A 23,807-nucleotide genomic window follows, 5' to 3' on the forward strand; every position below is an offset into this window, starting at 1 on the left:
ATTTAGACAGTTTTTAACTCTAAGTCATGCTGCAGTGTTCGTTTGACCTGAAGTATACGGGGTTTAGGACCCAGATTACGCCCAGATTTAAGAGCATCTTAGTCCGACAAATACGACAATAACAACGGCCGCTTGCATGTTCTGCAAAAAAATGTGCTTTGTTGTGTATCTGACGGACAAACACCAAAACCAGTTCCACATCACGGAAGTTGCACCATTTTTACAAACCAATTCTGGTTCCTCAACAATCGGCCATGTGCGTATGAAAACAAAGGCACTGCGCATGCGCGTTTTACTCCCATTCTATCGCGATATTTCATTTTCCTATCGTTGCCTAACATTATACCGGTATTACCGTGAACGGTATAATATGGCCCAGCCCTACTAATTAGTCTGCAAGGCAACAACAGGTGTGGTCTGTTCACGGGCTGCCTGCGACTTGTAAATAGATCACACTGACGACAAAAGTGGAACGATTAACTCCGACGTCTACATCACTTGTTGGTCATTGTGTGCACGGTACCAAAACTGGAGACAAGAAAATAGTCACAGCCATCTGCATGAAACACAAAGGTGTGAACAATCCTTCCAAAAGAATCCTGTTTCCAAACTGACCCTAAAAGTGAATACGTTCTACGTTTTTACCCCTAGTGATAAATTTCATCCACATCCATCCATTACTTTCCAGTAATCCTGCCAGCGATCGGCCAATGCGGCAGAAATATAACAAAACAATTACAGCTGAAGTTAAGAGAGGCTGTAGTTAGAATAATGTAAACATGACATAAGACTGATACGAGGGTTGCAACGATAAAAATAGCTGTTTGTTTCTATGAGTAAGCAGGCAGATATGTGGGTAACCAGTGCTGACACTGGTCCTGAGATAACTCCCTGCCAGGTCTAAGCACAAGGGACTAACAATTTTCCTGGAAGAAATCCCAACAGTATGATGCCTACAACTACAGTTTCCTTATCAAAGTCATCTATGAACAGCTGTGTATGACAATAAAAGGACTTTCAAGATGCTTTCTTGTAGTAGATTTCTTGTTTTCATATGTAACACAGACTGAATGTTTGGCGGGAATGCTTATCATCAGTGCTTGCAAATCCAAATTTCCTAGTTTTGGCCATGTGGCTGTCACCAACACAGAGGCATAGGGAAATGGGAATTTGGACCTTAACCTAAACTCCATACGGCGGTATGAAAAAACATCATGAGAGATGTTAGAAAAAGGAATGTAAATATACCAATGTACAGAACATGTTTGTCTAAAACTAGCTTAAACAGAATTACCTGAGATGACAGTAATAATGACCCATCACTCCACACACTGTGACTCCATATTGAGAGGATAATGCACAAATTTAAGTCAGAGTGTATTAATGGCTGTGTTACTCACTTCTGATATTAGTTATTGAGCAGACATGCTCATTGTGAGTCTATGCAAACTACTTTACTCAGTTAAAGGTTGTAGTCATGCACAGGTGCATCCAGCAGGAATTAGGAGAGTTGTGTCTGTTCACATAGCGAACAAACACTCAGACCACACAGAGAACACAAATAGTTATTGGATCAAATTCAAATTGTCTCTGGCCGAAGTCGTCTCCAAACCGTTTGGCTTTTCGATCACATCCCTAACCCTCTGAAACTGAAGCCGAGCAGTTCGTTTGAGCTGATGCAGACGCTGCCGATTTCGTTTCACGAGCACTGCTAACAACAAACAATTCATTATCCGAGCTTCAAACAGCACAAAAGATGGATGTAGCCACCGTAATGTCACTTGTCGGTTGGTGAAGTCCCATTTCGAAGATTTGATATGAGCGTTTTCACTACTGCCATCACGGCATTTTGAAAGCAGATGTGACGAGTGAGGGGCTCGGCTTGTTAGCCACTGAGTTCATCCTGGATCATCATCCTTTCAGACATTTAGAAGGGCCCAAATTTACAGAATGAACTTAATGTTTTATATTATGACCTAGGGCTGCTCGATTATGGCAAAAATGGTAATCACGATTATTTTCACTGAAATTGAGATCTCGATTATTTGACGATATTTATTTAACCCTTTAAGACCTACCATAGAACCAAGTCCACCAGAGCTTATATTATTTTTTTACATGTTGTAGTGCCATTTGTGGGAGCATTTCAAGTTGCTATACATCAATACAACTGTTATAGCCCATATTTTAATAATATGTATGCATTAAGTCCATAGTAACTACATTAATTGCAAAAAAGTGCAATAAGCTACAAAAAAATTGAAAATCGTTTTTTTTTTTTTTACACATATATTTCTACTTGGAGAAATTTAAGAGGTTTGTCCCTCAAAACTTTAAATACAAAAAAGTTGCAAAAAATAGTTTACAACAACAGGAAATTTATTTTGAGTGTCTTCATAGTTTTATTTTGGAGATACAGCAATTTTTATATACTGCAGGAAAAACAAAAAAAACAATCCTATGATGCAAATTTGCAAAGAAAACAGCATGTGCATCAAAATAAACTATTTCCAGCTGTGCAATTCGAGTTCTAAGCATCCCAGAAACTATTCAGAATAGTCAAACATGACTTATAAAAACACCAGTATAGGCTTTTAAGGCCTACAAGTAAAAAACTACATTTTCCGCGAATATGGCGTCACTTCTGGTTTTGGACGAACAGCTGATCGGCTCGGCAAAGCGTGTTTCTGGAATATTATGTTTTTGTTCCTGCAAGCGCTTTTTATGCAATTTTTTGCAAAGCTTTATGTGGAAGGAAACCGTGACTGAGGACAAGCTGATGGCATAAGATGTAAGTTTCATATGCAAAAAAAAATTATTGCGCTAGCTTACATGGTTCAGGTTCTACAGGGATTTAAAAATAGTTACACAAAACGGAGCGTGCTGCTCTGACCGGCTTTAAAGGGTTAACAATAACAATGTGTTGAATAATGACTTTAAAAAATAATATAAAATAGTGTGCAAATACTGATAACAGTGCAAATGTTTGCAATATAAGAAATAAATGAAAAATGTAAACATCTAAGTTTAGTGAACTATGCAGTGTTGCTCTGTGGTGCAGCTACTACACCGTAGCAAAGTTTACACACTGTGTCTACTTGATCCACGTCTGACTCCGCGAACCCACAATGTTTCCACACCACTGAAGTTTTTTTTTTTTACCTCTCTTTTCAACCAACGACAGTCACTCTCCTCTCCAAATAACTTCTGCTTAGCTTTCCGAGCTTCCCTTGGGTCCTCTTAATTGTTGTGACACGTGTTCGAAATGCAGAGAGGAGCGCTCGATTTGCTACACGGAGCAGCGCGAGAGTAAAGCTTGAGGGAGGTGCTAATAATCGGCTCAGTCATTTTTAATGATCGTGGAAAGCCCAGATCGTAATCGTGATTAAAATTCGATTAATTGAGCAGCCCTATTATGACCTCAAATTATGTTTTCCCAGTATACAAACCCTTAGGTTTTTTTTGTATCTGATGCCCTCATCTAATTTCCATTAACGTCAACAAGAGAAGCTCCAACTTCCTCCAACAAGCTGTGTAGTTTGCAGTATCGCTTACTAAGACTGAATAAATGACTATCCAGCTATTTGTTTATTGCTTATGTATTCAGTTGTGAATTTTTTAAAATATATTACATCTCAGCTTAGTTTCATCACAAGATATTACTGTTTGTTTGTTTCACTGTTGGACAGCAAACAGTCCTGGAGGCACACTTCTATCTGTACTGTCACAGCCAGATATCTGCAGCACCACGATGGAGTTCTTGGACTTTGTGAGAGAACAAATAAAAAGAAAAAAAAGAAAAAGAAATATTTTGTTGCTTCTCTCTGGGCAATTCTTTCAGTTGCAAACATTGCAGAAATAACATCAAAGACATGATTTGAAATTATTTGCATCGTGATTTTGTCAAATAAAATCTGACTCCACACATGTCGTCAGTAAAAACTTTAAATAAATAAATAAATAAATACATACATCTTGAGAGTCAGACTCATGGATGAAGAGGGAGAGTTTGATCGAGCGCAGGAGGCAAGTATCTATGGGGAAAGGTGGAGACTAATGTCTATATTCATAGATCCGTGAACGCTAAATGAGGCAAAGGGATAGAATTGCAGCTACGGCGTTTTATATCATGAAGAAAACATTTTCAAAACCTTAGAAATGCCCCTTTTTATTGGCTTCATTTACACCCAATTACTTTAAAACTCAAATAGAATAGCTAAGAAGCCACATCCAGCTCCACTTGATGTACTTGTAGAATTTAATCTGAGAGAATAAAGTGGTTCCTGGAAACAAGTACTCCAGGATTTATACTGGTCCCAGTCTGCTCAGTTGTGCTGCCAAGACAATCCTCAATTATGCCCAAATCCGGTTTTAAATGAATCTGAGCCTCATTGCGTTTCAGAATCTGTTGGACTATATCCAACCCTTTCCAACCATGAAAAGAAATCTTAAATAGCATGTTTTAAAAAGCACAATATAAAGAAATTTACCCCAGAATAGCTGACATGACTCAGGGGAGCAGTTTCCGATGACAATGGGTCTTTTGTACAACCTACATATTAGTAATTGCCTCAAGGGAGTCTGGGCACAGGCTCAGCCTGCTCTTGCTTGCTTATGGGTGTCAAACATGGTCAATTAGAGCGTCCTGGCAGCTCCGGCCAAAGCTGTTTGATTTAGGAATCCTCTCAAATTCAAGCTGAAATGCCACTTCCCCAACTTATGTGCTGTTCATAACAAGTCTTGACTAGTGTAGAATAGTATTTATGCTATGCAAACATAGATACAATGAACCATGGACGGTAGAAAAATGCAAAACCATTACTCAGCAAAGCTTTTACTGCATCAGCGTTATCAATAGCACTACTCATAAAAATCTGCATGGGTTTTCACATTTGGTTATCTGTATACATTTTACATCTGAGCACATACTGAAATAAAAGCACATATCAGGTTACTTGTATACTCCAAACCCTTCTTAACAGCAGACTAAGAAATGTAGTCTGAGGCAGACGCTGGTCTCCGTGTATTAGTTATGGTCGGAGTCGGGATATGCAGACGGCCAACAGGACTTCAGTTTAAACGTCCACTGATCATCCAACATCAGAGTTTTCTGATGTCAAAGCGAACATCTCACTGCATGTCCAGGAAGAACGATGGACAGAAGAAAAAACAGCTCGGCTGTCATGTGAAAACAAACCTTAGAGGTCGTATGATTTGGTTCCACACTGAATGCACACAGGCTAACCCAAACTGGGTTTTTGATTCTTGCCATAGGAAAACTAAACTATAACTCTGTTCCCAATCTTCTTACCTCTTAAACCACATTAATTACACCTCAAACATGAAGAATGCCACAGCCAATGTAAAAAACAGGGTGAAATAAGGAAACACAGAACGAGAAACTAACTGATATTCCCGGCACTGATAATTAGGGCTGTGCGATCTGACCCAAATCTCATATCCCGATATAAGACATCTATCACCCCGATAACGATATAAATCACAAAAATGTAACATTTTCTGTAAATTCTGTGAATCTCGGGCAGAAGTGTTTCCAGCTGGGCGTCGTGTAGCTGGAGTCGAGTGTTTTAGCCGATGCATGAAACGATACATTTTTTTAAACATAAGTTGTAACGGCCGCTGTTTTCTTTGTGAGTATTTATTACACGGCGTGCTGCGGGGAAAAGCCTGTTCTAACGTTTGAGTCTAAGGTTTATTTTTTAGCACCGGATGGCTCTTTTTTACTTCTCATCCGTAAATCCTCTGTATACTATTTTACGTGATTCAGTTTATTTTGAAAAGTCTCAACAGGATCTTGAGCTTTATTGTGAAAGGTTTATGTGGAAAATAAACAAGCAGACACACGATGGTTTTACTGTCATTGTTGCTAACGACAACGCTTAAAAACAGGCGCTTGTCCGTCCGTAGTGTGGTTATATTAAATATAAGAGAAAGAGAAAACTTTAAGAAATTAATACAGCCACTACAGTGACCATCAAAACCATGAAAAAATATTACCGTAAACAGTTTATTTTGCGACACCACGAAACAAACGATAGCGTAAAATGAAACGATAGATGTTTTTACATCGTCATCCGATATATATCGTTATATCGAACAGCCCTACTGATAATGTTATTTACCTGTGTGATTATGATACAAGAAATAGCTGCTATAATAAAAAGAGATCCGTCCTCTGGCATGCGGTTCTGATATTATGATAGTACAACATTCAATACTCAGCAATGGAAGAACTAGGAGATACTGTTTCCAGCAGGCAGGCACCAGTGCCGCGTTTCAATATTTTATTTTGTTTTGTTTTTTTTTGATGACAAACATCATCTAAAAAGAGCAAAGTACATTGATTGGAACGTGCAACAGTGAACTACAACCAGCACAGCCCATAATCCCATCACATCCATGTTTGCTTTCTCTAATCTCTGCACGTGGGCGCAGCTGTGAGTAGTTCAGATGGTAAACAAATTGCAGGACTCTGTCGAGTCGATATAAGGGAAGCAGAATCTCTGACTAGCTAAACCTACAGTTGCCGAAATCTTTCATTTGGGTCGGTCATCCTCAACGTGTTAGTATCGCTGCGTGCAGTGTGGCAGCAACAGGGAGCATCAAAAACCAGGTATTAAGACCTATCTTTAGCAGAATGAGGTTTACCCAGTAAACAGCCTGTCTTTCACACAGTCGATAACTAATTATCCCATTTGCCCTCTTAGGTTACTGTATAACTCACTGCATAACTAAGCAATGATTTATAAAGGATATTTCTGTTAACCAATAAAATGAGTCACACGCGTCACTTTAGCTGTGATCAGGATAAAAGCACCAGAAGAATATTTTCTAATTGGAGAAAACAAACTGTACATATGCCTCAAAATAGTCCAAATTAAACACATGGCCATCAGAAATATCAGATGGTGCATTACTGTTTGATCATGAGCAGATGTGTTGGAAATGTTACAACTACCAAGAAGCAATAAATAGGTAAAAGTAGAGTTATGCAGTGTGCGAGCTGTGCTTTCATCCTCTTTTCAGACCAGTACATGTATTTTTTTTGCTGTTTTACACAGTGTGCAGACAGTTGAATCAGAACATGCAAGGTTGGCTTTCTTCCCAGCCTCGCAATGCGAGTTGAGCAGCAGACCAGAGGAAATCCAACCTTCCAGAGTGTACTGAAGAGCTGCTGCAGTAGGAAGGTAACCGAACACCCACGCAGCACCACGAGGCATGATTGCTTTATAGAAGCAAGCATGAAAACAGATTCCTTCCAAATTACACTTTAATCCCTGTCACCTACTACAAGGTGGTAGGAAAATCATGCTTAGCAGGTGCAGCACAGATTGCATTTAGACACTAGATGAAAACTGAGGAATTCACTGCTTCACTGTAAATCATATTTGAAATGATCAAATGAACACAAAGCAGTGGAGGGATGTGGACGAACTGGAAAAGAAACTGAGTCACAATTCATTCCAAAGTAAAAGGAGACAAAGGGGGATTCACAAGTCTTGTGTAGTTTAGTGAAGCCGATCAAAGTGTTGGTGTTAAGGTTAGCTGATCAAACGTCTTCACAGCTCCAGCCAAACCCTAAACCTCGAGACAAGAGTTCACGTCCACATTTTAAACAGCCGTCAAGTCCTGTTCTATACTCCTGATCCCAGGTCTGTTTAACATCTTGTGTAACCGCCAAGTGGATATTAGAGGACTGATCTGTGAACACATGATGGAATAAAACACAGATCTGAGCAGAGAGCACAGATGATAGCAAATTAGGAGCCCTAACGAGGTAAAGCAATCATTATTACAGTTCAAAAGGGTAACAAGCTGATGTTATCGCTATCATTCTACACGCCTACTCTAAAGTTGAAGTCTGGTTTGTCATCCCTCACGTGACACCACACATGGCAGCAAGTGTGTGACATCATGTGAAATAAACACCGGATTGAGACGTTGTTTCAATCATCAAAGGAGCAACAAGAGAAAACCTGATTCAACTATATTGGCAAGAAAGATGATTTTAACACCTTGTCAAGACACAATTAACATTACATTCAATAAAAATCAATGTTTTGTCATGACAGGCAGAAAAGGATTCAATATGAATTCGCTATGAAAGCAGTGCTGATGTAATGTGTGGAGACTAGGTTAGAGGACAGAGACGTGGAATATTAAATGTGTGGATGTCAGTCACAAATCTGTGCAATGTGTTGACTTTAAGACTTATCAATGCTCTTGATAAGAGGGGGAAAAAAGTGGTGATTTATTGGTCGGTTATTTCACCGTCTATATTTTAGTTTTGTATGCAAAGAAAATCTTTTTGGTTTTTTTACCCGTACTACTTCGATGAACTAAAACGTTTTTTTAGTTTGGCTTAGCTTCAGTTCTGGTTTTAGTTTTGTTAACTACATCAGCCTCGTATCTATGTCACTACTACCCTTATTTCTCCCTGCTTTTTCATATTTCTCTTACACAACAATGGTTTCAAAAACAATTACAAAAATAAGGATTAAGTTAAACCAACATTACCCATCGATCCCATCTATGGCAGCGTTTCCGTGCAGCAGAAACAACTAAAAACATATAATGCTTCCAGTGTTGTTAGAGATCGCGCCCTGAGATGTATCCCGAGTAGAGAAGAGAAACTACAACAGTGTGCCGTAAAAATGGGTTTTGTGAGGTAGCTGAGAAAATACACACACTTAAGCAAAAAAGCAACGGCGCAGAGAGTCTCAGTAGCCTGTTTGCTTGTCACATGAAGATGTGTAGGATCAGAGTTTCTGCTGCACTGGCTGACGTAAGATAGTAGCCTTTATAGAGTTCAAGGAGCAGCAGACTGGCAACATGTATCACTGGCGTAGCCTCTGGAATGCATTTGTCATACTGACCCACTTCTGATCTCTAAGGTGGAAGAAACAGCCAAGAAGTAAGTCTTTAATCTAGAGCTGTGGGAAATCACAAAAGCAAATGGACAGGAGCCATGCTGGAAGTCATGCAGCTTTGACTAGTGATTATTCCACCAAATCTCATTTATTTTTCTTACTATGGGGGGGAAAAAAGAACGGTGGCAGATAAAGCAACTATCTCAGACTTTTTGTGGGATCTCCAAACCTTAAAGGGTGGAAACAATATGGCATCATCCAGGCTGTTTGGTTTTATTACACCCGTGTGACTCAGCAGTCAACACAGGAATATACTCATCATCACAGGAATATACTCATCATCACAATCTCATCCACCTAAGTACAAAGTTGAAATGGTAACTGAATATTCTCTCATTATCTTGCAATGAGTGTTTGCTAAAGAAATGGAACCTTAAGCAGTTCACAACATTCCTTCTAGTTACAGCTGTCTCTCCTTTTAAGGACTTACAGCAGGCTAGACTTGCTATAACACGCATAGTAGTTTAATATTGTGGTGGGATGGAGGGGGGGGCACCAAGTCTCAGATGAGTCAGCCACATCAGCAAGTCATCGGGCAAATGAACCAGATAGCTGGGATACATCCAGCTGCTCATGACACAGCACGAGTTGCCTTCACAGGACTTCCTTCCTTCCTACCGTCCGTCCTTTCATCCAGCACTTTTCCCATTTCCACAATATACTGCAGGTTCACAGGGGGTCAGAGTCAGAGCTAGTTTCCTTAACTCTCTGAGCGACGGTCAGTAAGGGGGCAAAGTGAGTCAGCTTTATCTTCCCCTCCCTCACGAACATGAACATTAAAAAGCTTGCCTTATCAAATTCACGCTGCTGTGTTTTGATGTATTTTGGATGCTTTGTGGGTTGTGTTTATAACACAGAAATATAAACTTAAAGTTTGCCACTGTAGCACAGCTTAGTTTTGCAGAGGACGCTGCATGCTTGACTATACTTGAACGATTGTGTCAGGCTTCTCTTCAGAAAGCCAAACTGCAGTCAGCCACCAAGCAAACATCCTTTCCTACTCTGCTCCACATCCTGATCTAGGAGGGAAACTGCTAGTTATGATAACACAAAGGTGCGAACAGATACAGCACAGCCCAGTTAACACCCACCTACCCAACTGCACCCTGTGGCTTCAGAGTAGATGTACAAAGTCTTTAAAGATACAGTGTAGGAAGGAAGCTCTTGAAATGCGAGAAACAAAGGTTCAGTATAACTAATCAATAGAACAAATCCAATCACTCAGATGAGACAGGATAAGAGACTTTGGCCTGTCAGGTCAGGACCCTTCTGCTCCATTTAACCACAGAGTGGCTGCTGCTGCTGTATGGGCCCAGCTGAGCCACCTGGAGTAATATGATATTAATGTTAATGTCAGCATACAGTTAATCAACAAAAACAAAAATGACATGTGGAAGCATTCATCACTGAAGTCTAGGAGGAGACTTTGATTTAACGTCAAAGCCTTTACACTTGGCCACAAAACAGGTACTGAGAGACAACAAAAGCACTTGCAAAATATCTAAACTTACGGTATGTATAGGACTGCATGAGATTTACACAAGAGCAAGCAGCAGCCAGCTCCATACCAGCCTCCTGTAACAACATCTTTTGCGAATACAAAGTGTGTGCATTAACGTTTACCTAACATGACTTCTTTCCAGGTGTGTTGCGGCTGTGTTGTTACCCGAAACAAGCTCCTAAAACGACATTTCTCAAATGTCACCTCTGACTCAGTGATGTACAAATATTATTGAGTTTCTTTGCCGACTCATCAGGTAAACTGTCGCGCTTGGACTGCATTCTGTACTGATGGATATATTTGTGTGGAAGTGACTAATAGCACCACTACATTCCACAGGCTGTCCCATTAGAACCGAGGTTTTCCTCTGTGATGCACCAGTAATGTGCATGTTCTTTGCACAAAGAAAATTGAGATTTATAACAGGCCAATGCAGTTAAATCGTTAGCTGCTCTATTAAAACCAACAGAGCGTGACATTCCCAAACGTGCGAAGGTGCAGCCCGCGGATCCCACGGTAACGTTAAAAAAACCCACTGTTTGTCAAACGACTGAGAGAAGCGTGTCTTCTTACCTCTGAATGCCACGTGATTATAATCCAAACGTCAATAATTCTATTAAATCCATTTTCCTGTGTAAATCCAAATTTCACAGTGAAGCCAAAACGGGAATGTCTATTTTTTTCCGCTCGGTAGGGATATAGAGCACAGAGCCACACGGCAAACGAGAAGGCGCAACTTGAAACTGACTGAGAGGGATCCGTCGAAACCATAACGCCGACAAGGAGGGGGGGACGTGCAGCTCTCTAAATAACAGTATGTTCCTGAAATTTGAGCGAACAAATAATGTTCCTGTATTACATGTTGAAATAAGAGTACAAAGCAGTAATAGACTGCATACGGTAAAGAGACGACGCTGTGCTAGCTTGTACTTCAATCTCTCTAACAGTACAAGGTGAGCACCCCCCGCTCTTTCTTGAGGTGAGCCAGCGTGTTTTAACTCAGTTTAATCCAATTGGTCTCTTCCAACGTGACGCAGCAGCAGTGTTGCGTTCACATGCGGTCGAAAACCTGGCCGAAACATTAAAACTGGTTTAGACAACCGGGGATACCGGCGGGGTTTCATTTAACGTGATATCCGAACAGTCAAACTTTATTTGTATTTATTTTGTTATCTTTCAGTTACTGTAAAATATTTCCCGTTTGCCTTGTGTGCGATTGTGTATATAAATATTGACTTAACCTGTAGGGTAAAAATTGATAAATTATTGCTAGTAATAATTAGCCTGCACAAAAATGGGTTACTGTAAAATTGTTTACTGGGCATCATCCGCACAGGTGTGTTACCAGAATATAGAGGCGTGATTCAGATGTGCACTCTGGCACCCGGGAGTTTTATATGGACAGTAAAAGAAGTAGGCTCTAGGTAGTCTGGAGTGATGAGGCGCATGACATAAAATAATGGTTAACATTCCTGAAACGTGTGTATCTGCTGTGTCTATCTGCAAGTCTCCTTCTTTTCCACTGTAGGAAATCTTGAAAATATGATTCCAAAGGAAATTCCAAAGCTCATTTGTTTGTTTTCTAACAAAGTATAGACCCAGATTGTGCAGTGGTTTCAAATGGGCTGAAGTTTGCCTCAGTGGAAAACCATAAGATTACAATTTGGGAAAATTATAAGTTTTAAACAATCACTTTCAAATGGCAAGAAACAGTTTAGTGAGTGTTTGGCTGCTTCCCGCAGACAGAAATGTGCATTACTGATACACTGCTTTTGTTTCAGTCACAACATGGACTTCTCCCCAGACTACAAAAAAAATGGTTCTGCAATCCAGACTGCAACTGAACCTTGTCAAAAGAAAGGTTTTTATTAACCAATCATTCAAAGCCATTACTGGTTCATTAACTGGATCACAGGCAAGCAAAAACAGTCCAGTCTCAAAGATGAGGCAGCTTGAGATATAGTTCATCCACTTGGATCAGAAGAAGATTATCTATATTCTCTGTAAGGTGCTACATTCTTAGGCCATGTTGAAAGGAGAAACCCTTCAGCTGCTATCAGCTCTGGGCACATTACCGCAGCTAGCAAGCAAACACCTTCCCATCAGCTCATGTCACAGGACAGATAGTGCGGCACGTATAATATAAACTACAACTTTGGCCAAGTTGGTAGTTCAGTATTAGTTTGATTTATTTTGTTTAAAATAGCTTTATAAGCACAATTTAATAAATGATATGGTGCATATACTAAAAAAATACTGAAAAATATTGGTCCCACCTACGCAGGTAGAAGATAAGATACAGGGATATCAAGTACAAATATACAAGGAGAGATAAACGGGCAGAAGTCAGAATCGTATAATGCCATATACTAACCAGATTATCACGGTTAAGTCACATGTAATGAGTTTGCAGGCACAATGTTGTTGTATAACTGTTCTGTCAAAACATAATGGGAATAACAAAAAAAATTAGAAGTCCCTTTCCAAACAATCTTTAAGGTTACTCTTACAAGCCACACACACACAAATAAAATGCAAAAAAATCCAACAGCCTGTAAACATCACGCTTCCTTCTATAGCAGGACATGAATTAGATCTTTAGCACTTTATTAGTGACTCTGCATCATCTCTCTTGCATGCTTTGCAATTATGTATGAGGTTCAAATGTAAGGTAATGTAAAACAGCAACATTTTGACCATGAATTAACTTGCAGCTAGAAAACCTCTCTGTTTCTATCACCACAAGGACATTTTACATAGCATACAAGTCCTGCAATCAGAGCAAACTGTCCCAGCTGAAATTTCCATGGATTTGCTAATTATACAAAACCCCGGTGGGGCACAGAGTGTCAGCCAGATCTAATTGTGTGGAAATGAGCAAGATAGAAAAAGGAAGACAGACTTGGAGGAGTAGAAATGGAAAAAAAAAAAGAAAGACAGGACGAAGATTAGCGGTTGGAGGCTGAATGACTTGCTGCATAATACATCAGAAGGAGTTTCACCATGTTATGAAATTGCCTCTAATTGCGCTGAGCACCCTGGTTCCCACCATGGCTCTGTTTGCTGTTAAGGTCTGTCATCAGCCTTTGAGTAAACATACAGACAAAGGGTTGTCTACCTAAGGTGAGGCAGGCTGCATGCATTCTCCACATCACAAAGGGATTACTGATGCCATCCCTGAAATCATCAAAGGCATCTGCCATGTCACATTATCCAATTCTGATGACAAAGGACTGCATCAGATCTCCTTTCATTTGCTTGCAGTGCAGCAGGTGAACGTGGGTAATAAAGGTGAAGTACTCACTGTACTGAATGAAGACAGGAACAAGCTGAAGATCCAAAAGCTATTCCTCAGAATGGAATTGTTGTCTTTCTATCTTCCTTCCTCCCTTTCCTCTTCTCTTTCTGCCTCTCCTCCTGCCTTCTTTCCCCCTCCACCTCCTCTTTTCTCACCACAGCAAGATGCTGCCTGGACCAGTGCTCGTTGTCATGGTAACCAAGACTGGGGGGGATTCTCATGTGACCGGATCTCCTTGAGCACTGATTGGCCAGATGCACTGATGTAAGGAGGGAGAGATGGGGCGGAGGGGGTGATGTCACATGCCCATCGGTTCACAGATTGGAGGAATCCTCAGCCAGGCCGCCTGCAAGCACAGACAGACACAATGGGCGTCTTTTTAAGGTGGGGTTGATCTGAAGTGGAGCACTTCCACAGTCAGGAAGAATCTCCTTGACTGACTGGTGACTTACTTAAAGGGATTCTGACATGCTGATGTAAGAAGTGAGATGGAGCTGGCTTGGCTCCCACCTGTTTTTGCTGTCATCTCCAACTGTACTGCTTTCTGCTGCCACTAAAATCTCTCCCAACTGGCAGGATGCAGAGTGTTACAAAACATATGGGATTGCTCATATGTGGCAACTTGACCTGCTGGACCTACCGCTGTTCCTCCTACTGGGCCTACAGTATTTATAGGACTGCAGAAACCAGACAGATGCAGGACTGCTGCTATTCACTCTTAGTTAGCCATGTTCATACAGCTTTCAACACAAACCATTGAGACTTACAGTGCATTGTATATCTTAATGGTTTGCTGCTGATAAGAACTTTCAGCTATTTCCTGAAATAAAAGGTCACGTTTAACTGCTGCCAAACTGTGATTAAAAACACAGAAGAGCTAGCAGAACACCACAAGAATGTGCAGCCATAATTGCATAATTATTCTTGCTTTTGTCACAGATTTTCTGTTTTAGAGTCTTGAAAGGTAGTGGTGACGAGGACACGGGAATTACAGGAGGACTCAGCGGCTGAGTGAAAAAAGAAAGAGCTTTCTGGCTTCATTTAAGCAGTAGATATCAGATATCAGGATAAACACTTTTATGTTTTCTATCCCTTATGAGCAGAAAGTAGGTCTCTATTAATTTCCCAACGATGACATGAGTAATCACAGTCCGAGCCTGTTGTCCAGACTGTTGTGTAACAGTTTGGGATTGGTCCAGTTCAGCCAGAGATGAGAAATGTTCTTGAATCGTGTTTGTTTCTCTGAGCTGAGCTGATGTCATGTGTTGCCTTTTTGCACTCAGCAACTAAAAAATCCCGATTTGACAAAGTTTTCAGAGTTGGTGGTCGTCTGGATTGCTTCATTGTGGCCATCTTGTTTTGCAGTGCAACTGTGGAGAGTCGTGTTGTGTATGTGTGTGCACGCCCACTGATTTCCCTGTAAGCAAAAACAGATTCACTCCTGCCACTGACCTGTGTCTCAAGACATTTCTTTACTTTTTTTTAGTAAAAATAATTATCCATTGTCTTCTATGCTGTGGAAAATGACAAATTATATTTATTCTTAAAACATACGAATAGATTTGAATGCATATTTTCACTGTGAATATCCCACTCACCCACTCACACTGTCTGAATCAATCAGACATGTAGCTTAAACATCAAGCTCCAGTGACACCAGGGATATGCATAATGCACCCATTTTTCCTGTAATGCCATAACTGGGCAGTGAGCTTTACTAATAAAACATGCACCACTGTCTCCAAAGCCATCTGTTTCTCCACACCCAGCAGGCACTGCCCACGTAAAGGTGTCATTCACTTTCATTTAAAAAAAACAAACACTGTTTTTCAACAGAATAAAAATGCAGGACTTGCTTAGTGCTTCCTTGTCTTGCATCTATATCACTCCATCTTTGGTGCAAAAAATGCACACAAACAAAATTAAAATGCTGAAGAAATCTGATTTATGTCTTATTTACTGTGAGTCTAACACTTGAAAAACAAAAAACAAATATGCTTTATGTGTGATGATTGACTCGTTTACAAAAGTGCAGCTTAACTGTAGCAGACGACACGTTAATGCAGGTCCAGCTCTCTGAAACACTCGACAGCCATACGGCCTTCATCTGTACGGCTACATTCATATTGAGGCTGTCACTGTTACTGTACCCTCTCCTCCAATTCTCTCAAGTGTCTCTGTACATATGCTCTCCCCTCTCCCTTCTCGTGTGAGTGTGAATGAAAAGATGATGAGATCAGTGATACTAGTGATCTCATCATGTTCATAGCCGGCCATCAGGAAGCTGTTATGGGCCATTGAGCACTAAGCTGCAGAGGAGAAGGAACTGACAAGAGCAATGGCAAAAGTAAATCTTCCTCATCGGATTGACCTTACTTGGATATTCATGTTTCAATTTGAAAGCATATTAATGCTAAGAATAATTGATCAATTAATTAAACTATCAGCAAATTTAAATGATGGGCACAGAGCTAGAGAAACTAGCATTTTATCAATAGAAAAACATATATACATATAACTGACTACATAGTATAACTATATATAACTATATAACATATAACTGAATTTCCCAGAGGAACCTACCCGAGGGATTAATAAAGTTCTATCTATCTATCTAAACTTAAACTAAAGCCTGTTTACTACAATAGAAAGTAACGTTTACTTGAGAAAGCAGAACAATACGCCACTGAATGTGATTAAAAGTGTCAAACAAAGTGGAACGTTTCCATTGTAGGCCAGTCCCCAGATAGAACTATATTTCCAGAACACTGAAAGGATCAAACTGTCAGATATTATGCGCAGAAGGACAGCAGATTTTGAGACGTCTTGCTGGTTGAGCAGGTGAAAATGGGTCAGATTTGCTGTGTGTTTTCACCTGCTCTCTCTGCTCTCTCGCTCCACCTTCCTGTTAAATTTTTCACTGCTCCACTATTATTAATGGAATCACCAACTGTTTATTTACTTATTGGATACAAATTGAAATAAATCAGTTGAAGACACACACTCAACAACCGAGGAAATGCTCCAGTATGAATAAACAGGATTCCAGCAGTAAGCTTGTCAACAGAAGAAAGATGTGCACAGCTTCTTCTTCTTTTTTTAATTTAGGGAGGACAATTGTTTGATCGTTCAGTCCAAAAAAGTGATAATGGAAAGGGCTTTTAAGAATCGTATCAGTATGTAACTTTAACGTTTCATTTCCTCCAAAACTGTGAGCTCTAACTCTGTGCAAACAGAGTAAATCAGCTCCAGTCGGCTGCCCCCGAGCACGAAGAATAGAGGGAGAGGTTATGAGAGACTGAGGTGTTTGTGTGTGAGATGGTTGGGTGCTCAACAAAGGAAATCGGTGAACAAAAGTTAGAAAGTGAAAACGCACCTACCCACAGAGTCAGGAGAGAGAGAAACAGCAGACAGTGGGTGTCAGATTTCAGGAGGTTAGGCTGTGTCTGTGGTCAGCCTGAGCCAGTCTAAATTTAAGCGTATGTGTTTAGGATACCTCGGACCAGGGCTGTGTGAGGACTGAAAAAAGATGTAGTGGTCAGGGTGCGGCCACACTGGAAACATTTCTCACACTGCCGGTTATTCACCGTGTCCATGAACTGCTAAGTTGGTAGGCTATAAATCCATCCGTTCCTACAAGAGTCAGTAGTCTCTGATCTTTAGCAACGTGCACGACGTTCCTGGTCTAAGTATGGCTGTGAATGTCATGACTCAAGGTGTTTAGGGGTCAGGGGTTACCGCCGTAGAGTGGATCATGCTAAAGAGTGAGCTGTGGGCGTCCACAGGAAAAATAATTCAGTTTATTTGAACAATTTCTTATACACATTACAAGGAAGGTATTGATCTTAGAAAACAACAGAATAAAAGGGTATATTTTGCATGTTTACCTTGAAAATATTAGCTTTATAAGAGAATACGTTTAATGCTTCCATAACAACAACAACAACAACAACAACAAAAACTGCCACAGAAATGAAAAGTAAAAGTTAAATATAACTTAAAGGTTTTAATCAAGTATTTCTGTAAGGCTGTGGTTTTGGGGTACATTAGTTCTTAAAGCTAGTTATCTGTAAGCATGCTAACATGCTAACAAACAAGCTGTTTTGGGGTATAAAGCTAACCATGTTTCCCATTACAGTTAGGATTTTTTGCTAATGTTTCTAAATTAGTTCAAAGACATTAGATATGAATTTCTGGAGACATGAATGATTGAAGTAAATTAAAGGGTGATGCCTACAGCTGAGCTAATTCACTCAAAATCACTTTCAACGTGAAAAACTCATGTCGGCACTAAAGGCCATCTTAGTTATGGGGACCATGAATTTCTGCACCACATGGCAACCCCTCCTATATTGCTGTTACAGATCATATCACCAGCACACTATACCAGCACCAATGTGGAGGTTTGGTCAGAGTGGCAAAGCCTACATCGTTCAGGTAAAGTTTGACCACCCTCAGCACAGGTAAATATGGATAAATAGGCTGTAAAAACTCTATTTTATCTTGGATAAAGGAGTGAAAGTGTTTAATCTGCTTATTTGCCCTCAAAGAATAAACATAAATGTTATTGCTCCATTCACTCTGACGGGTAAGGTATATTGTTTTCCCCTCTGCTGGCACCAATCTTACTATAACATCTTAATTCAGCAGGATCAACTGAGAGAAAAAAAAACACGCTGGACTAAACAGTGCACGAAAATGGATAATTGCATCTAAATCCATGGAATTAGATGGTCTAATAAATTGAATTACATTCCACTACAAGTTAATATTCATGATGGCTGGGACACAATAAAAAGGTTGTGCCACAGCACACTAGTTCACTAGTTTTGATAATGGATTTATTTCAGTCACATCAAAAGTCTAGCTCACTATTACAGTTACATAACTAATTACATAACAGATTCTTCCTTGAGGGAAATTTGCTTTATAGTGTCTTCATGAAGAGGAGTGTTTTTGCATGTCATTACTATATATTTGTTTGGCCGTGTGGGAAACATGGCTGCCTTTGAAAACAGCTGGCGTGCAAACACTATCAGGCGGCACACATAAAGGTCAAGTTGCATTATGTTGATTATGATACTTGAAATATACACTTTTAAAGAAATAGATTCATGATATGAAGTTAAATGACCAGCTTTATACAAGAAGTGTAGTTCACTCTTCTTTCAACACTGTGCAGTGTAACACAATGGTTGTGCAATGTTTTCTGAGACTGTGAAGGGAGCTTATTTTGTAACATCTGAACATGGGCTTGAAGCTTCAAAAAATAATAATTCAAGATCTATTCCAAATGTGTGGTGGGTTTGAAATGTGTGGTTGTTCAGAAGGCAGAGGGGAAAAAAGATGCCACTGAGTTGCATTTCAGGACTCCTGCGTTGTTGGTATTACACTCACACTGGACGGCAAAGTGTAAGACCTACACAACTCTTTTCATCTGGGTTCTTCTTGTGTTGCGAGTTCCAGGCAAAGCGTCATCAGTGTTACTTTCCACACTTTCCCCAGAGGGTGCGATTAGGCTGTGCCTTATCAAATACCAAATGATGATTCCAAACAATGTGTGCTTGCGACTAGAACAGAATTTTAATCACATTCTGCTTTAGACTGCCAAGGTGCCCTCTGCCTTTTTTTCTCCCTTTTTCATGCACTCTCCCCCCTTCAGAGAGACCATGAGGCTGCTATGTACTCGCCCTGATCAGATGATGGGTTTGCTAACTGTAATCAGAAGTCAGTAAACACAGTCCTCAGCAAAGCTTTTTCATTACCGTTGGAGACAAAGCAGAGCTGAACTGCAGTTTACACAATGGCCTCAAATCTCAGTACAAATCAGCTCGCATATATTACCCAAGATCACATCTGACAACACAAGCTGAGCTGGAGAGCTGGGGGTTTTTTTTTCAGCTTCCATCAAAGCTAACACATAGCTTGACTTTTACTCCTCAAGTGAAAAAACAGCAAGATTAAGTTGTTACATTTTTTAGCTTCAAGTATACTTTTGAATTCCAGCTTATCGTGATGATTCATTAAGTGCACAACAAACAGGTAATGGTTTCAGTTGACGCTTCAACTTGATACAAAGTGGCCATGATGGTCGTCCGTGAGTCTGCGCACACATACAGCCCAAGGACAGAAACCAAACACCTCTACCCCTGTTACAGGCGCACGTACCTGTAACATATATATAGTGCACATGCGCTATACACGACACGCAATTCTCTCGCATTGTGTCCACTATTATCAGTGACCTTTACTGCTGTAGGAGACTGAATAGTACAACAAACAGTCCTTGTCCTGTAGCTATCAAGGGACATGAGCAGTTTAAATGAATTCTGAATTCTTGCGTTGCATGAGTTGCTTAAAAGGCCCTGAGATGTGTTAGTGTGAGTTTCTTCAAAGACAGTTTTATTGGCTCTCTTACAGCAGCCTCCTGGTGTCGAGGATATGACTCGCTTTCTGTGAGGCCAATAACGCAACGGGACAACAGAGAAGAAGATATTTAAGTGTATGTTGAAAGAAAAACTGGCAACGTTTCTCCAGCCTGGAAATGCAATGGATAGTAGCTACGGTGTTCAAGAAGGCTCGAAGAGCAGATATCATGTTCCAAGTCCTGATATTGACAGGTTTAGGTTAAGGTGACAGCATGAACGGAGCCGTTAGGTTTCTAACATAATCCATTATATTGATCCCGCTCCATCCTAGGGGAGGATTCTCAGCTGTCACTCTTTTGATGTTTTTCTTTTACTGTTGTCGTTGTTTTAATTACAGTAGTTTGTATGTGACGCTTGCACGATACTACAGATATTTCTCCCACTGCTCACCTGTTCAAATTCTCACAGTCTGTTATCAAACCAGATCTCCACTCTCCGTGTGGAAAGAAGAGAGAAAACACACAGCCAACGACTGCAGCTGTTCAAATATTGTGACATGTGATCTGTGGCTGGCACAAAGAGAGACTGTAGTGAATGACCAGGATACAAAGAGTGGAGAACAGGGGGCTCAACCGTGTGGCCTGTCCCCGACTCCCAAACACAGGCACAAACAGCAGCGTCTTTATTTTGCATTCTTCTGCACGTCATGCAGAGCTGCTGCCTTTGGCCTCTGACAAATATCCTTACACACACAAAAAAACTCCACCCACAATTGCAAACTATTTTTGGAAGCAGGATAATCATTTAAAACCAACATGAGGAAATCCGAGAAAAGGTATTATCTATCCAAATATGTTGAATAAACACGACTATGAGCAGTGGCTGCTGAGCAGAAATCAAACCAAGGGAAGACTGAGTAATGAATTCTTTATCTCATAAAGAACAGAACTGCTTTTGTTCTGCTCTTAGCTCTTACTCATGCTTTGACAAGACTTTCAGAGACTTTCATCCCACTGCCACCTTTCCCTTAACGGCTTTTATCGCACCTGTAGATGAGGATCAGATAGACAAAGCAGTTGTTTTTAAAGCTTTCCACCTCTTTTGAGTCAGACAGAAAAGTCCTTTCTGCCACTACCTACACCCTAAGACTTCTGCTTTGGGTGTGTATTGCGACTATAGGGGCTTTCCTTGGGCTAAATTATGATGTTAATGTGTCAGCAAGTGGAATTAGAAAGGTTAAAAACACAGAAACTCGAAATTCATTAGCAAACGAACCCCTTGACCTCACTGCTGCACTGATGCTGACTGGCACTGACACATGCTCTTTGGAGGGGAGCTGCAACAAGAACAGTCCAAAGCCAGGCAAGCAGCTCTGTGACTCTCTCCAGCTAAGCATCAGTATGCTAACATGATCACAACACAGTAATGTTTGCATCACAGCAAGCTGGCATATGATGATTAATAAGAGTGAACAACAAATTCAGGTTTGGACCCAATTGTGGCACGACACTAAAAGAGTTGGGGCTGTCATTCTTATATAGAAGAAGTAAATACTGTTATATCCACAAATTCACTCAAAACCACCTATATTTGATCTCAGTTAAATGCACATATGCAGACAAGCTGCTTGGATTATCACAGTCTGATATATCTATCTGAGGAAATGAAGAACACATCAGTAAAGAATGCAACCTTTCATTTACAAGAAGGTAGATGACAAAGTCCAGCAATCTTGAGCAATCCCAGAGCTCAGGGAAAGACCTCACTGAAGAGGCCTCATGTGATGGATTTCATTTCTTGTTTTCTTCTTTTCAGCCTGATGAGGTTCTGTGGACTTCACAAGACATGAAGGTATGAAATAATAGCTTGACAGCCTTAGTAGGCTTTAGCATATTTGGATTACTGCAAGGTTTCTTTATGCATGGTGGTTAAATGCTGGCTTAGAGAAACTACAAAGCAGTAAGGCCCTTTGAATCTTCATAAGGGTGCAGGGCCCTTTTTAGTCTTTACTCTCTCCAAAACATGAGATGATGACGACATGCTTGTCATCTTCAGTGCAAAAGGCAAGTTTGGGTCATAATGAATTCTGATTGCATCCTGGCAACAACACATTTAAAAACAGAATATTTTCCAGATGAATGGCAAAAATCACATAAGAATAACAAAGTACCTTTTTTCCAAAATATAAATTAAGATCAATTTAAGCTGAAATATATGAAGCCCTGCCCTCGGATATGATTGTTGGCATGAAGATAAAGCAAACAATGAGTCATAATGATGGTTATTTCAATGATGACTCATTTGAACTCCACTACAAAGACGAGTGAAGCTGAGAAAAGAGGTTTCTAGTTTTCAAGTGGGTTAGCTACTGGTATTTGGTATTCATATAGAATGCTTTTATTTTGAAATAACACAAATATACAGCTAAATTAAGAGAAACTGATGGAAAAGAATGTTTAATGAAGTAGTAGGTGGGAATTGTGCTGGTATCCACATGCATAATGCCAAGCTTTGCAGCTCATTTCTCCGTGGTCTGTCAGATTCCTGCTACACTCTGTATGCTTGTGCACGCATATGAGTGAATCACATTTGGCCTGCAGCTCTCATCCTGACATCAGCTCTGATCTCTGACCCCAGTCTTTGCTTTTTCTCTTTTATCCCCCCTCATCTCAATGAGCTCATCGTTATTAAAGAAAGGGAAATGTCTGTTCTCTTAAACAAACTCCACCTGAGTAAAAAGAGCAATTCCACAGAGTTATTTCCACATATGAAGTCAGTGCGGAAAACAAAATTACATTGATGTTAATAAGTTAAGCATACCAAACATATGCAACACTGGCATGCTGCTAGATTTAATGCACAAGAGCATAATAACAGTCGATGTGCCATGTATACAAGCTGGATGTCACCGAAAGGAACAACAGTCATTTCAGCCAGTGTGGGCATCCCATAATTTTCTCATCCAGTGAGGGTGTGGAGCAGCATGTTGGGTAACTCGAAATCGTGTAGTCAGCCTTTCTTTGGTGTCAGTTAACTGGTTACTGTGGTAACTGTGTGCTCTTGGATGGTTTCCCTGTCAGCAGCTTGTCTCTGGCTGTCTTCACAGAAGCTGTAGCCGTGTGGGTCTTCCTAAATCAGTGATATTATATCTGATCTTCCTCTCTAACCTATAGAGAGACAGGCATGAAGCCGTAGACAGATGTGGACGCAGGCAGGTTCCAGTCAGGTAATGTGACAGCCTGTTATGACAGAAGGGCCCGTGCGAGACAAGGAGAAGCAGGTAAGAGTCAGTTCTGTAGCCTGAATTGAACGTACCCTCCCACTGCTACGGAAAATATCTACCAAAGGCTAGATAAAAATAGACCGCAGCCACACCCTGAGTATCCAACCACACTGAATAGGATTTTACACATAATACATGTGGTGTAAAAGAAGATTCCCACAGTTCATCTAGCAGGTTAGCCAGAGCTCAGCCAGTTCCTGGGATCACAGAGATGAGGATTATGAAAAAGGCATGTCTTTGCACAATCCCTCCTGCTCTCCAACTCCTGTGTTAGAGAGCAGGAGGGACTGCTTTTCTGTCCACCCTTCAAGGGTTGAACCTGCGTTACAACCCAGCTGGAATCCCTACTCTGTCAGACTTCTTTAAGCTAGCTGGGACTCCGCTCTCTACAGCCCACAATTTCACA

At 40.5% G+C, this 23,807-nt stretch overlaps 1 protein-coding gene across 2 annotated transcripts in view; it reads right to left on the reverse strand.

Moving 5' to 3' along the window:
• The window catches only part of mical3a (microtubule associated monooxygenase, calponin and LIM domain containing 3a), a 78,868-nt gene that overhangs the window by 49,342 nt on the left and 5,719 nt on the right, over positions 1-23,807 (reverse strand). For both annotated transcript variants that reach the window (XM_085461248.1, XM_085461249.1), the window contains exon 2: positions 13,757-14,096. The gene's annotated coding sequence lies outside the window, so the exon portion shown is untranslated. The remainder of the gene's footprint in view (positions 1-13,756; positions 14,097-23,807) is intronic.

The sequence above is a fragment of the Copadichromis virginalis genome, linkage group LG7 (assembly GCF_057382275.1).
Source record: "Copadichromis virginalis isolate Kocher_CV1m ecotype Utaka linkage group LG7, C_Virginalis_male_GT1.1, whole genome shotgun sequence".
Lineage (NCBI taxonomy): Eukaryota > Metazoa > Chordata > Actinopteri > Cichliformes > Cichlidae > Copadichromis > Copadichromis virginalis.